The 10,022-nt window shown below is 40.6% G+C and overlaps 1 long non-coding RNA gene across 1 annotated transcript; it reads right to left on the bottom strand.

Moving 5' to 3' along the window:
* Nucleotides 1–3,840: 3,840 nt before the first annotated feature.
* Nucleotides 3,841–6,887, bottom strand: LOC138225063 (uncharacterized). Its single transcript, XR_011183625.1, has 3 exons — nt 6,244–6,887; nt 5,469–5,564; nt 3,841–4,895 (listed from the first exon to the last, which is right to left on the bottom strand). It is a non-coding gene; the product is annotated as an uncharacterized lncRNA (long non-coding RNA).
* Between the last annotated feature and the right edge of the window lie 3,135 nt (nt 6,888–10,022).

Raw genomic sequence — 10,022 nt, 5'->3', positions numbered from 1 at the left:
TGAACATTTGGAGAAACTGAACTTCTGGAGGGTGAAAATCACAGCAGTAATTGCTTTAGTAGCTCTTAACATGCAATTGTGTCATTATGTCCAAAGAGCACATTACAACTAATAAATTAAAGTAATAATGCATAAAGATGGATAAAATGTTAAGAAAGTGATATAACACACAAAACAAGAAGACTTGCAGTTCTGTCAAATATTTGTTACATTTCACAAGACAGAAATACCGATTTTGCTGACATAAAATGGATTCCTTCTCAATTAATTTCAGTTTGCATAAAATCACATTTCTCCACATCAATGCATTCAATTTCATAAATGTTTATCACCTCACTAGGGAAAATGATATTTATTTTTTAAGTACTTGGTAAGACTTGGTAAGGTTTATTCAGAAAGCCCTTTTTTGAATAAAATAACTGTTTTCTCTTTAGAAACTAGAGTAAGGTTTTTTTTGTTCAAACAATGTACTAATATTAAACTTTAAATACTATAGAAAAATTGGAATGTTTAGTATAGAAAAACTAGAATGTTTGTTTTTGTTATATAACCTCAGAATAAAGTACAATAGTACTAATAACTAATAAAAACACCTCAGTAAACTGTATTACCTGTACAAATTAAAAAAAAACGTTTAATCTTTAGAAGAACTGAGCAGAAACGTCAAAGGTAATTACCACTGGTGAATAAAACCTACTTTTTTTAATTATATAGTGCTTTTCCTACTAAACACCTTCAAATTAAAGCTATTGTTTCCACAACCCTACTTCAGCAGTGTACTCAACAGGTCTCATCGCGGATGATGAAGTCTCGGAAGTTGGGCAGGCACTTTGAGGTACTGGAGATGGCAATTAGAATTGGGGGCTCAAACCGTAGTGATTTGATGGTGCACAACTGAGCAGTTAGGAATTGGGATGGTAAATTAAGGTAGTACCTAAGAATTGCTAGAAAACAATGAAGACAATGGTAACATATACACAGGGGTTTCCAACAATGCAATACACTAATTTTATTAAGACAATAATAAAAAAGGCAAAATTAGGAGCAAAAAGTATATGTGAATGCATTGCCTGTGCATCCATTTTCACCATTTGTCGTAGTATTCCCTGTTTCATACTCATTACGGACAGATGTCTTTTGCGCTCAGCGTTGCTACAACTTGCCTTGTCCCTCTGGTGCCTCATTATCTCCTCACGCTCTCCGACCGCAGCTCGTCTCTTCGGTGCCCAGATCGGAAGTCGCTTTCTCGCCTCTTCCTGCTCCAGGAACTCTTTCACCTCAGCCGCGCCACGGAAAACATCCGGCTCCCTGCCCCTGCCACGTTGACGGCTCTTCTCGTTGTTTTCGGGATGTCTCCCCCCCCCCCCCCCCTCTCTGGAGCTCTGAAACAGCAGTGGCCTCTTTCTTTCCTAACCCCCACCTCCCTTTGCCCTTTTCCTCCATTCCCGCTAGTGTAGCGGAGCTAGTTCGGATACGGTGACGTCATGGCCCTCCCTGCGTGTAGCAGGGACCTCAGCCGCCTGGGCTGGGGGAGGTCTCTTTTAGCTCACTCGGCTGGTTCCTTGTTGCGTTACACCGGAGAACCGGGTTCGCACCCCAGGTGCTGCGGACGGAACGGCGTGGCAGAGGGCACGACACCGCGTGGAACCACGACGGTCACACTAGCGCCACTCTCAACCCTCTGGAATTCTCCTCCGAGCATTCCCAACCTGGATTTGTTTCTTCACTAGGCCACCACCAGTCACACCAGCTCCATCTTTACAACAGCATGACCTTTCAAAGCTGACCCCCTTTTTAACATCTGTCGAATGTCTTACTTTGAAGTTCGTTTTAACCTATGGCAGCAGGAGCAAACAAACACATCCTCTTTGACGCCCGCTGCCGGAATCTGATGAATAATTCCATGATTTCAAGCTGCACTTTCTTGTTTCCTTGAAGATTCCCATACAATTGATTTCCCTAACATAGACACCCCGTCTATTTTGAAAAAAATGGGTGACCCTCTTGCTAAGACTTCTAGTCTCTCTACAGCCATGGAATTTCTTGGAATCATTCTCAGTTCTGAAGAGTTTTCCTTACCTTTCCGGTTCTATCTCTCCACTTCAGTCAGCTAAGTCTTCGGCTACAAGATAATTTTTTCCCCGTTCCTGGGTAACCTCAACTATGCATGGTAACCATTCCTAAGATACCATCTTAGCAGTTTCCTCCTTGCATTACAATTTAACCCCCATTTTAAATTGCAAAGCATAACTTTGATTGTGGCATTTCTTTCTAGAAAACTGGAATGGACCAAAACTGACAAAGAGTTTCTCTCTTCTTCTGAAGCCCATTAGCTTTTCACTAATGCAGTCCCTTCCTTTGGCTTTGGAGGCGAATATCAAGGGCATTGACCCTGGGAATCTAAGTTATTCCTCAATTTCTCGTTCCACCTTCTGAACATTCATCTGCTTTGTTTGAGTTTAATCGAATCAAATATATCACCGCTGTTTTTGGTGTCATAACTGGAAATTTAATCAATTCTTATTCATTAAGATGCATTGCAGCCATCTATTATCATTTTAATCATTAACACTATTATCAATATGAAAAAATAAAATCACTTATTTTTATTTGAACGCACTTGAACCAGTTTCTACAGTAGCTCACATTCTAGTTCACATTCCAGGTTCCCCGAACAGTAGTGCTGACTTTCTTCTGTGTTTCCAGATTTCGGATTTGGTTGATTCTTGACAGATTCTTTTTTTTATCAAGAATAACCCTGCAAGGTTATAAAAAATGTTTCTTTTTATTACCTTAAAATCTTCTCCGATATTATAAAGGCTGTTGTAGGAAATCACTTGCAACTTAATTGTATAAGCCAGGTTATGTACAGTTAAGGTTCATCTGATCAGAACTTATTTTTTCCCATAGTGGATCGCTTTAAAAGTCTGTATCGCATCTACAAATTATATTCATCACAGGTCTCCAAAGTTCTGATTCTCCTTTTCAGTGAATGATTGTCACTAAACAGCATTAACTGTTTCTCTATCTGTGTGCTTACTATTAGATCTGTTTACCATTCTCTTGCGATGTGTTGATAAAACCTTATAATTCACATTTGTATTTGCTGTCTTTTCCTTTATGCGATGCTCTAAATTCACAGCACCCATTTCATTGTTGATTCTTCTTCTCATCCCTGCTGTTCTGATATAAGCAGCTTGTCCATCGATCCTCATAAGGTCTCATTTCAAGAAAAGTCAAATAGAATAGTCACTTTTGGCAACGTATTACAATAAAAGCCCGATAAATTGGCCCAGAAACAACAAACTTCAGAAGCAATGGATAGAATCTGTACGTGCTGATGGTCTAGCAAGCCTCTGGACTGCCTGGTCTCCAGCAGACTCCAGATGTCGTCTAGATGCTTCTTGATTCCTTTTGAGGGGAGGTTATCCATCTTGGCTTCTAATCATGGTGAGAATCGAATCGGTGTGAATGAAAAACGAGGACTTATAGAGAAGCCTGAATCCAGGGTTTCCCTCATAGTGTGAAGAAACAGTATCTGATGTAAATAAATAGCAAAGAAAGTATCTTCTTACTTGCAGTATCTTGCAGTAATGCACTGTTTAGGTTTAGTGATGTTTTCCTTAACTATTGATTATTGTTTGATATAGTTTTCATTTGGTACTTTTAAGTTTCTGTGTTCGATAACAGTTACAGGTACACATGTACCTGCAATATGTATACAGTATATACTGTATAAACATTTTGTGATTTAACAGACACCCGCCATTATCAAACAACACTTTTTAATAACAAAATGTAACATTTTATTATTAAAATTGTTGTTGTTTTATTATTAAAAGTAGCTTATCAAAACACTTTAGAGGAAAAGTAAAAGTTAACTAAGATAGGGGATAACACAATTAGCACAGTACACACAAGAGATTAGAATTACAGTAGAAGATAAAGGATGCAGACACAACTTAAATTAAAGCCTTTGTGAAGAATCTGTATTTGAGTGCTCTCAGGGTAGTTTACTCTCTGACAGAGCCAAATAGGTGGCTATGAGGATTTTGAGGTCGACACAAAACCTGCTAGGAATCAGGTGATCACCTGTACATGGTCTGGTCAGGATTCTGGCTGAACATACTGAAGTTTGTTCAGTGTGGATTTAGACACTCCAGAGAGTAAGGTGTTGCAATAATCTTTACTAGAAAAGGCAAATATGTTGACCAGCTTTTCTGCTAGGACGTAGCACGCAGCCTGGTGATATTTCTGAGATAGAAGCTTGATGTTTTTTTGTACCTGTGTGTCAAATGTCAAGCCTGGATCAAATACCACCCCAACATTCTTAAACTTAGATTGAAATCAAGTACAGTGTCATCCACAGATAGGGCTACTGCATTGGCTACACATAGTTAATGGGAGGGGCTGGGAAGCGTGACTTCAGTCTTGTCACTGTTACGAAGCGTTTTTTTCAGGACCCTATGCAGACAGCAGTATCCGGAAGGGAGTGAACAGACACAGGGAGGAGACGAGGAACTGGGCCTGGTAGACAAACAGGGGGGCGTGACGAAGGTGTGCAGTTGCACAAGGGGCGGCATGGTCCAGGCAAACAGTCCAAGGGCAGTCCGAAGGGAAATCCAGTGCAGGCAAAAGTCCAGAGGCGGGTGTTCCAATCCAAGAGACATGACAAAGTTAAAACCCGGAGCGGGATCTGGCGAAGGGTCGGGGAGAAAAAGGGGGAACGGGACCAGACACTCCAGGTCCCGGACTCGGCTGGTTCAGGACGCCGATAAGGGGCCAATGCCCTCGGGCTGCGAACGTAGGGTGACTTGGTGGTAGGCGGGCCTCCGGGCGTCCGTGTTCCAAGGCAGAGCCTGGAACAGAGTGAGCATCTGGCTTTTGTAGGAAGGCTGGAACAGGGAACACAAAATCAACTAAAATGTGAAAGAGCCGGAGCACCTTTAAGGGGGAGGGATTACAATTGTGACAGTCACAATTTAAATTGAAAATGGAAATTAGAAATAAATTTGGGGTCATCCAGGTTATGTTAGAGATTAGAGAGTGCAGACACAGCTGCTTCAGTATGACATGATATTTTAATATCATCGGCATAGAAATGATAATTCAGACAAAATGTGATTTAAATAACTTACCAAGCAGTAACAAGTAAATGTATTGCATTGATGTATCATTTGATACATATACCGTATTTGCCACATTATTTTTCCAGAGCAGTGATCAAAATTAACAGAAAATTCAAAATGAATAATAATTTGTACAAATGGATGTGCTTTGATTTGAAATCTCCATTTTTCATTATGCTTCTTAGCATTCTTTTGGCTTGTCACGGACTTAGTGTATGTTATCTTATATCAATTAAGATCATTAAAACACATGACAGAAGAATATGCTTTGGGGAGTTATGATGAAAACATTGCCCACAGGCATAATAAAATCTGGCATAAATTAGTCCTTATGCTCACCCTTTGAATTCCAAGCACTTCAAATTTGCCTGGTTTCGCTGCCATGGCAACACTGGCTTCCTGTGCCGAATGCCCGACCGAGCCAAGAAAGAGCTCCTGTTTTATATAAGGAAGACACAGCGTAATGGGTGCACCAAAATTATTTTTTCAGGGTGCTGCTTTTTTACATATATACACTTAGAAAGAATTTAAAAACATATCGCCCATATTTTATACAGTGTTATTGCGCTTCAAAAATTGAGAAAGCTGAACAAAAAAACTTTTTCTCCACTATCCCTTTTTCTTCCACTAACATTCCTTATGAAAAGAATAATAACAGGCATAAATATGTAGATATGAATGGTACTGTACAGTCCAATTTTAAAATAATGAATTTTAAAATCAGAATAAACTGTCATGGGCCATGCAACTCACATATGTACTTAGCATCTCTCAAGTGGTTCATATACATCATTGAAAATGCCTTCTTTCACATTTGTTATCCTTAGTTGTGGAAGACTAATGCTATCTTTCATTGACTGACAGTCCTTTCGAAGCTTTTTGCTCAATGAAGGACACAAATCCCTGGAAACATTAAGGGGAGCTGTCTCTTATGATTCCAAACTGACATGACCAGTACAGGGGTTTTAACATGGCATAGGATTGAACTAACCTTGCTTTCCAAGAGGCACTGTTAATCGATAAGCATTCTACACAAAGCTACAGTACCACCCGATATTATGCTGACTGACTGGTCTAGCTGCATAAAGCTCAAATGAAGAAAATAAAAACCTACTGTAAGAAAGGTTCACATTTGTAATTAAGCAGAGAACAAGATGATGTCGAGGTTGAACTGACTGTGGAGGATAGGGATCCTATGCGAGGCTCTACAGTGAGGATCTAAGTTCAGAGACGATAGGCGAAGGCGTCGTCGGGGAGTCCAAAATCCGGGTAGGCGTTGTAGGAGCGTCAGTACTGAATCGGCAGGCGAGGGTGTAGTCGAGGAAGCAGGCTGGGTTCGAGATCCGAGAAGGCGTTGTGGGAGCGTTGGTACTAAATCGGCAGGCATAGGCGTAGTCGAGGAAGCAGGCTGGGTTCGGGATCCGGGTAGATGGAGTGTGGGTACCGAATCGGGAGGAGTAGGGGTCGTCGAAGAAGGAAGGCAGGGTCCAAATACCTGGAGAGTGTAGAAGGAGCGTCAGTACAAATTCGGAAGGCGAAGGCGTTGCCGAAGGAGAAGGTCAGAGTCAAAATCCAGGAGTCAAACCGTAGAATCAGGAGAACGTTTGTAAGAATAGAGCTCAAGGAGAAGATCTCAATCGAGAGCAATGAAAAGGGGGTCTGGTGAAGGTTTAAATAGAGGAGAGGTTGGTATGTGCACGTTTGGGAAGGGAAGAGCTCGTGGGAATGCGGGAGCAATGAGACCACTTAGCCCATCCTGCTCCCTTGGTAGTTTAGTAGCCGAGTGATTTCATCCAGCGGCTCCTTGAAGAAAGAGTTCAATTTTCTGGGCGGTGCTCTGTGGCTGAGGATCTGCGTCTGTAGCTGGAAGGCTGCCACTTCCTGCGGGCCAGCCAAATCCTGCGGCCGGCAGAGGAATCCTACTCCGTTGGGCCCCTGAGCAAGGCTCTTAACCCCAGGGGTGCCGTATAAATGGCTGACCCTGCGCTCTGACCTCAAGCTTCTCTCTCCCTGTCTGTGGGTCTCATGGAGAGCAAGCTGGGGTATGTGAAAAGACAAATTCCTAATACAAGAAATTGTATTTGGCTAATAAAAGTGATCTTTTACTGCCTAGCTCGGAAGCCCGTTTCACGTGCCCACAACCCATACCAACCATATTCTGTTTGTCTTTCAAATGTAATATTTTGTCTTATCGCAAGATAATACCCATTCCTTGGGGACCATTACCATATTGTGTTGCATGACCAGCTCAGGACTGGATACGCTCCAGTTTGTAGAAATGAGAGAAGTCGCTGGACAGTGAAGCTTTGTTTTGAGTTTATTTCATGTACAGTATGGGCTCTTCCAAAAAAATAGACTTGGACTTGGGGATTTCAGAGGCTTTGTTAGATATCAAAACATCCTTCTGAGGTACTGTGTATGTCACATTTAGGAAGAAGATACTTAGGCATATATTTAATCCGAAAATAAGAACTAAACCTAGAATTGGATAAGTGATTATTTAAAGTGATGATGACAATGTGATAAAAAGTACAGGCTTTTTGTAACACTAACATAGCATGTAGTTTCCACTATCCAGCTGCTCAGACATGCTATGTTAGTGTTACAAAATATGCATGGAGCTTAAGACTTTCACACACAGATCAAACCCCACACATTTGCCAATGCAGGCTTGGAAAGTTGAATCATGAACACTACAGTTCACACTTCACCCTAAATGACTGGTATTGGACAATGATTCCTTGAATCCACAACTGATGAGTAGTCTAAGGAGAAGTCAGAAAGGTTCACCGATCTACTAGTTTGAAGCACAAATGAGCTGTAAGGGTGGTAATGAAGGGGTATTACATTGACTAACACCAGTGAGAAAATGTTATTATCTGTTTCAACAGATCTAAATTAGTACCTCTTTTAGCTTGTCCAAGTTTCCACAAACCTGGCTGCTTGAATTTTCCAGTCTTTTTAAAATTCAGGCTGAGCTTGCTTTGACTTTGATTTTGAAAGGTATATCAACCCTCTGCTCACTTTTGTGTGAAGCAGAAAATTAAGGCTCCTCTTTTAATCAGGGCTATCAGCTCGTCACACAAAGTGAATTAATATGTTCTGTATTATTTTATAATACCAGCCAACATAAAAAGATTCAGAACTAGTAGATTTTTTCACTTACAGACCTGCGTCAAAATATTTTAGACAGACTAACTCACTTTAATTTGGAACGTTTTCTCATTTATAACATGAGAAAATGTTGCTAACGAGAAAGTACACAAGACAAAAGCATGCATGTCAAAATGAAATTACATTTCTACCGATTAAGGCTTCGTGAGAAATTAATATGCAATTTATGTCTGTGTAGTTTAATTAAAAAGCAGTACTGTTTCAGTTCATCAGGCCTAAAGATCTCTAATGTTGAGAGTTTTCTCATTTTCTTTACAAATTCAGAATATGTTTTAAAAATTGCATTCACCTTCTGTGTGTTTTCATTAAGAAACAAAACATTATGATCTGTATGTATGATATTTCTTATATTTTCTTCACAAGTAGAGTTTGGATGCTTGTGCTGTGTTATGAAAGCGCTTATGTATTTTCCCATAATAGAGCATGTAGCTCTGTGAGAAGCAAAATTTGGCACGAGGTCACTGCAGTGCAGTGGTTAGCATTGCTGCTTCCTACTGTAGCTCTAGGTTCAATTTCAGACCTGGGCTGTTATCTGAGTGGAGTTTGTATGTTCTCCTCGTGTTTGCGTGAGTTTTCTCTGGGTGCTCCAGTTTCCTCCCACAGTCCAAAGATATTTTTGTTTCTAACAAAATAAACTTCATTTCACAATAGACATCTTCCAATGAGTCCACACTCGTAACAAATAAGGGCAATCTCTGCTTAATTACAAATGTTCGTAAAAGGCTGATTGTCCTTTATGAACCAGAGCAAGTGGATGCTGGGGCTGGATTTGCACAATGAAAGAGTCCCTCCAACCCCTACCACTTGCTGTTGTCCAGCTGTCCCAGCTCTGAAACTGCGGTCGTCTAGTCCTCTGCAGGAGCTCAAAGGAACAGGGCTTTTCTCCTTAGTAACGGTATAGGGCCCACAGTCCCTTCCAGTGTTCCTTCGCTACAGTCCAAAGATATATTGGTACAGTAAGTTAATTAGCTTGTGGAAAAATTGATTTGGAGTGTGTCTGTGTTTGTATCTGTGCGTGCTCTGTTATGGACTGGCGTCCTGTCCAGGGTGTACCCTACCTTGTGCCTGTTGCCTACCAGGATAGGCTCTGGCTCCCCTGTGACCCTAATCTGGATGAAGTGGTTAGAAAATGGTGGATAAAAGTCACCACTTGCTGAAATGAACAGGAATGTGATCCTTTGCAATTGTAGAATGGAGATCAACACTGATGTGCTTAAAACATGCTTGATAAGCGAACCCATAAAAAATACTGTCTTCCTGTCTCCGTTAAAAAGCTCTGCTTTCTCAGCCGTGAATTATAGGTCTTAAAAGCCATAAGACTCATCTGCATTTTTGCTAAAACTGTAAATTTGAAAAGCTCTTATCATTACACTGTACATGTTCCACTATAAATGATCACCTCTGGACCGTTAGCCTTTTTAACACAGTAAACAGTTGTTGTTATTTTTTTATTTTTCATATCCACCCTGTGATTTAATATATCTGTTTAGGCCAATATTCTATTCTCTCGCCAGGGACCAAACCTCTATTAAAGCTTTATTATTATAATTTCTTTTGCCCTGACTGTGCCCAGTAGAATCTGCAGTGCCTATTTTTTTTTTTCAAAACAGCAGATCCAAAGCTGAAACATTGTTACTATGGAAACATGTTTGCTGAAGAAGTTAAGGGGATCAAGCTAAAAGCTCACAACCATCGACATCCTATTTTGGAATTTGTTTC

This window comes from Lepisosteus oculatus, chromosome 25 (assembly GCF_040954835.1).
Source record: "Lepisosteus oculatus isolate fLepOcu1 chromosome 25, fLepOcu1.hap2, whole genome shotgun sequence".
NCBI lineage: Eukaryota > Metazoa > Chordata > Actinopteri > Semionotiformes > Lepisosteidae > Lepisosteus > Lepisosteus oculatus.
Note: the sequence above shows the minus strand (reverse complement) of the source record. Positions and strands in the feature narration are given on the sequence as shown.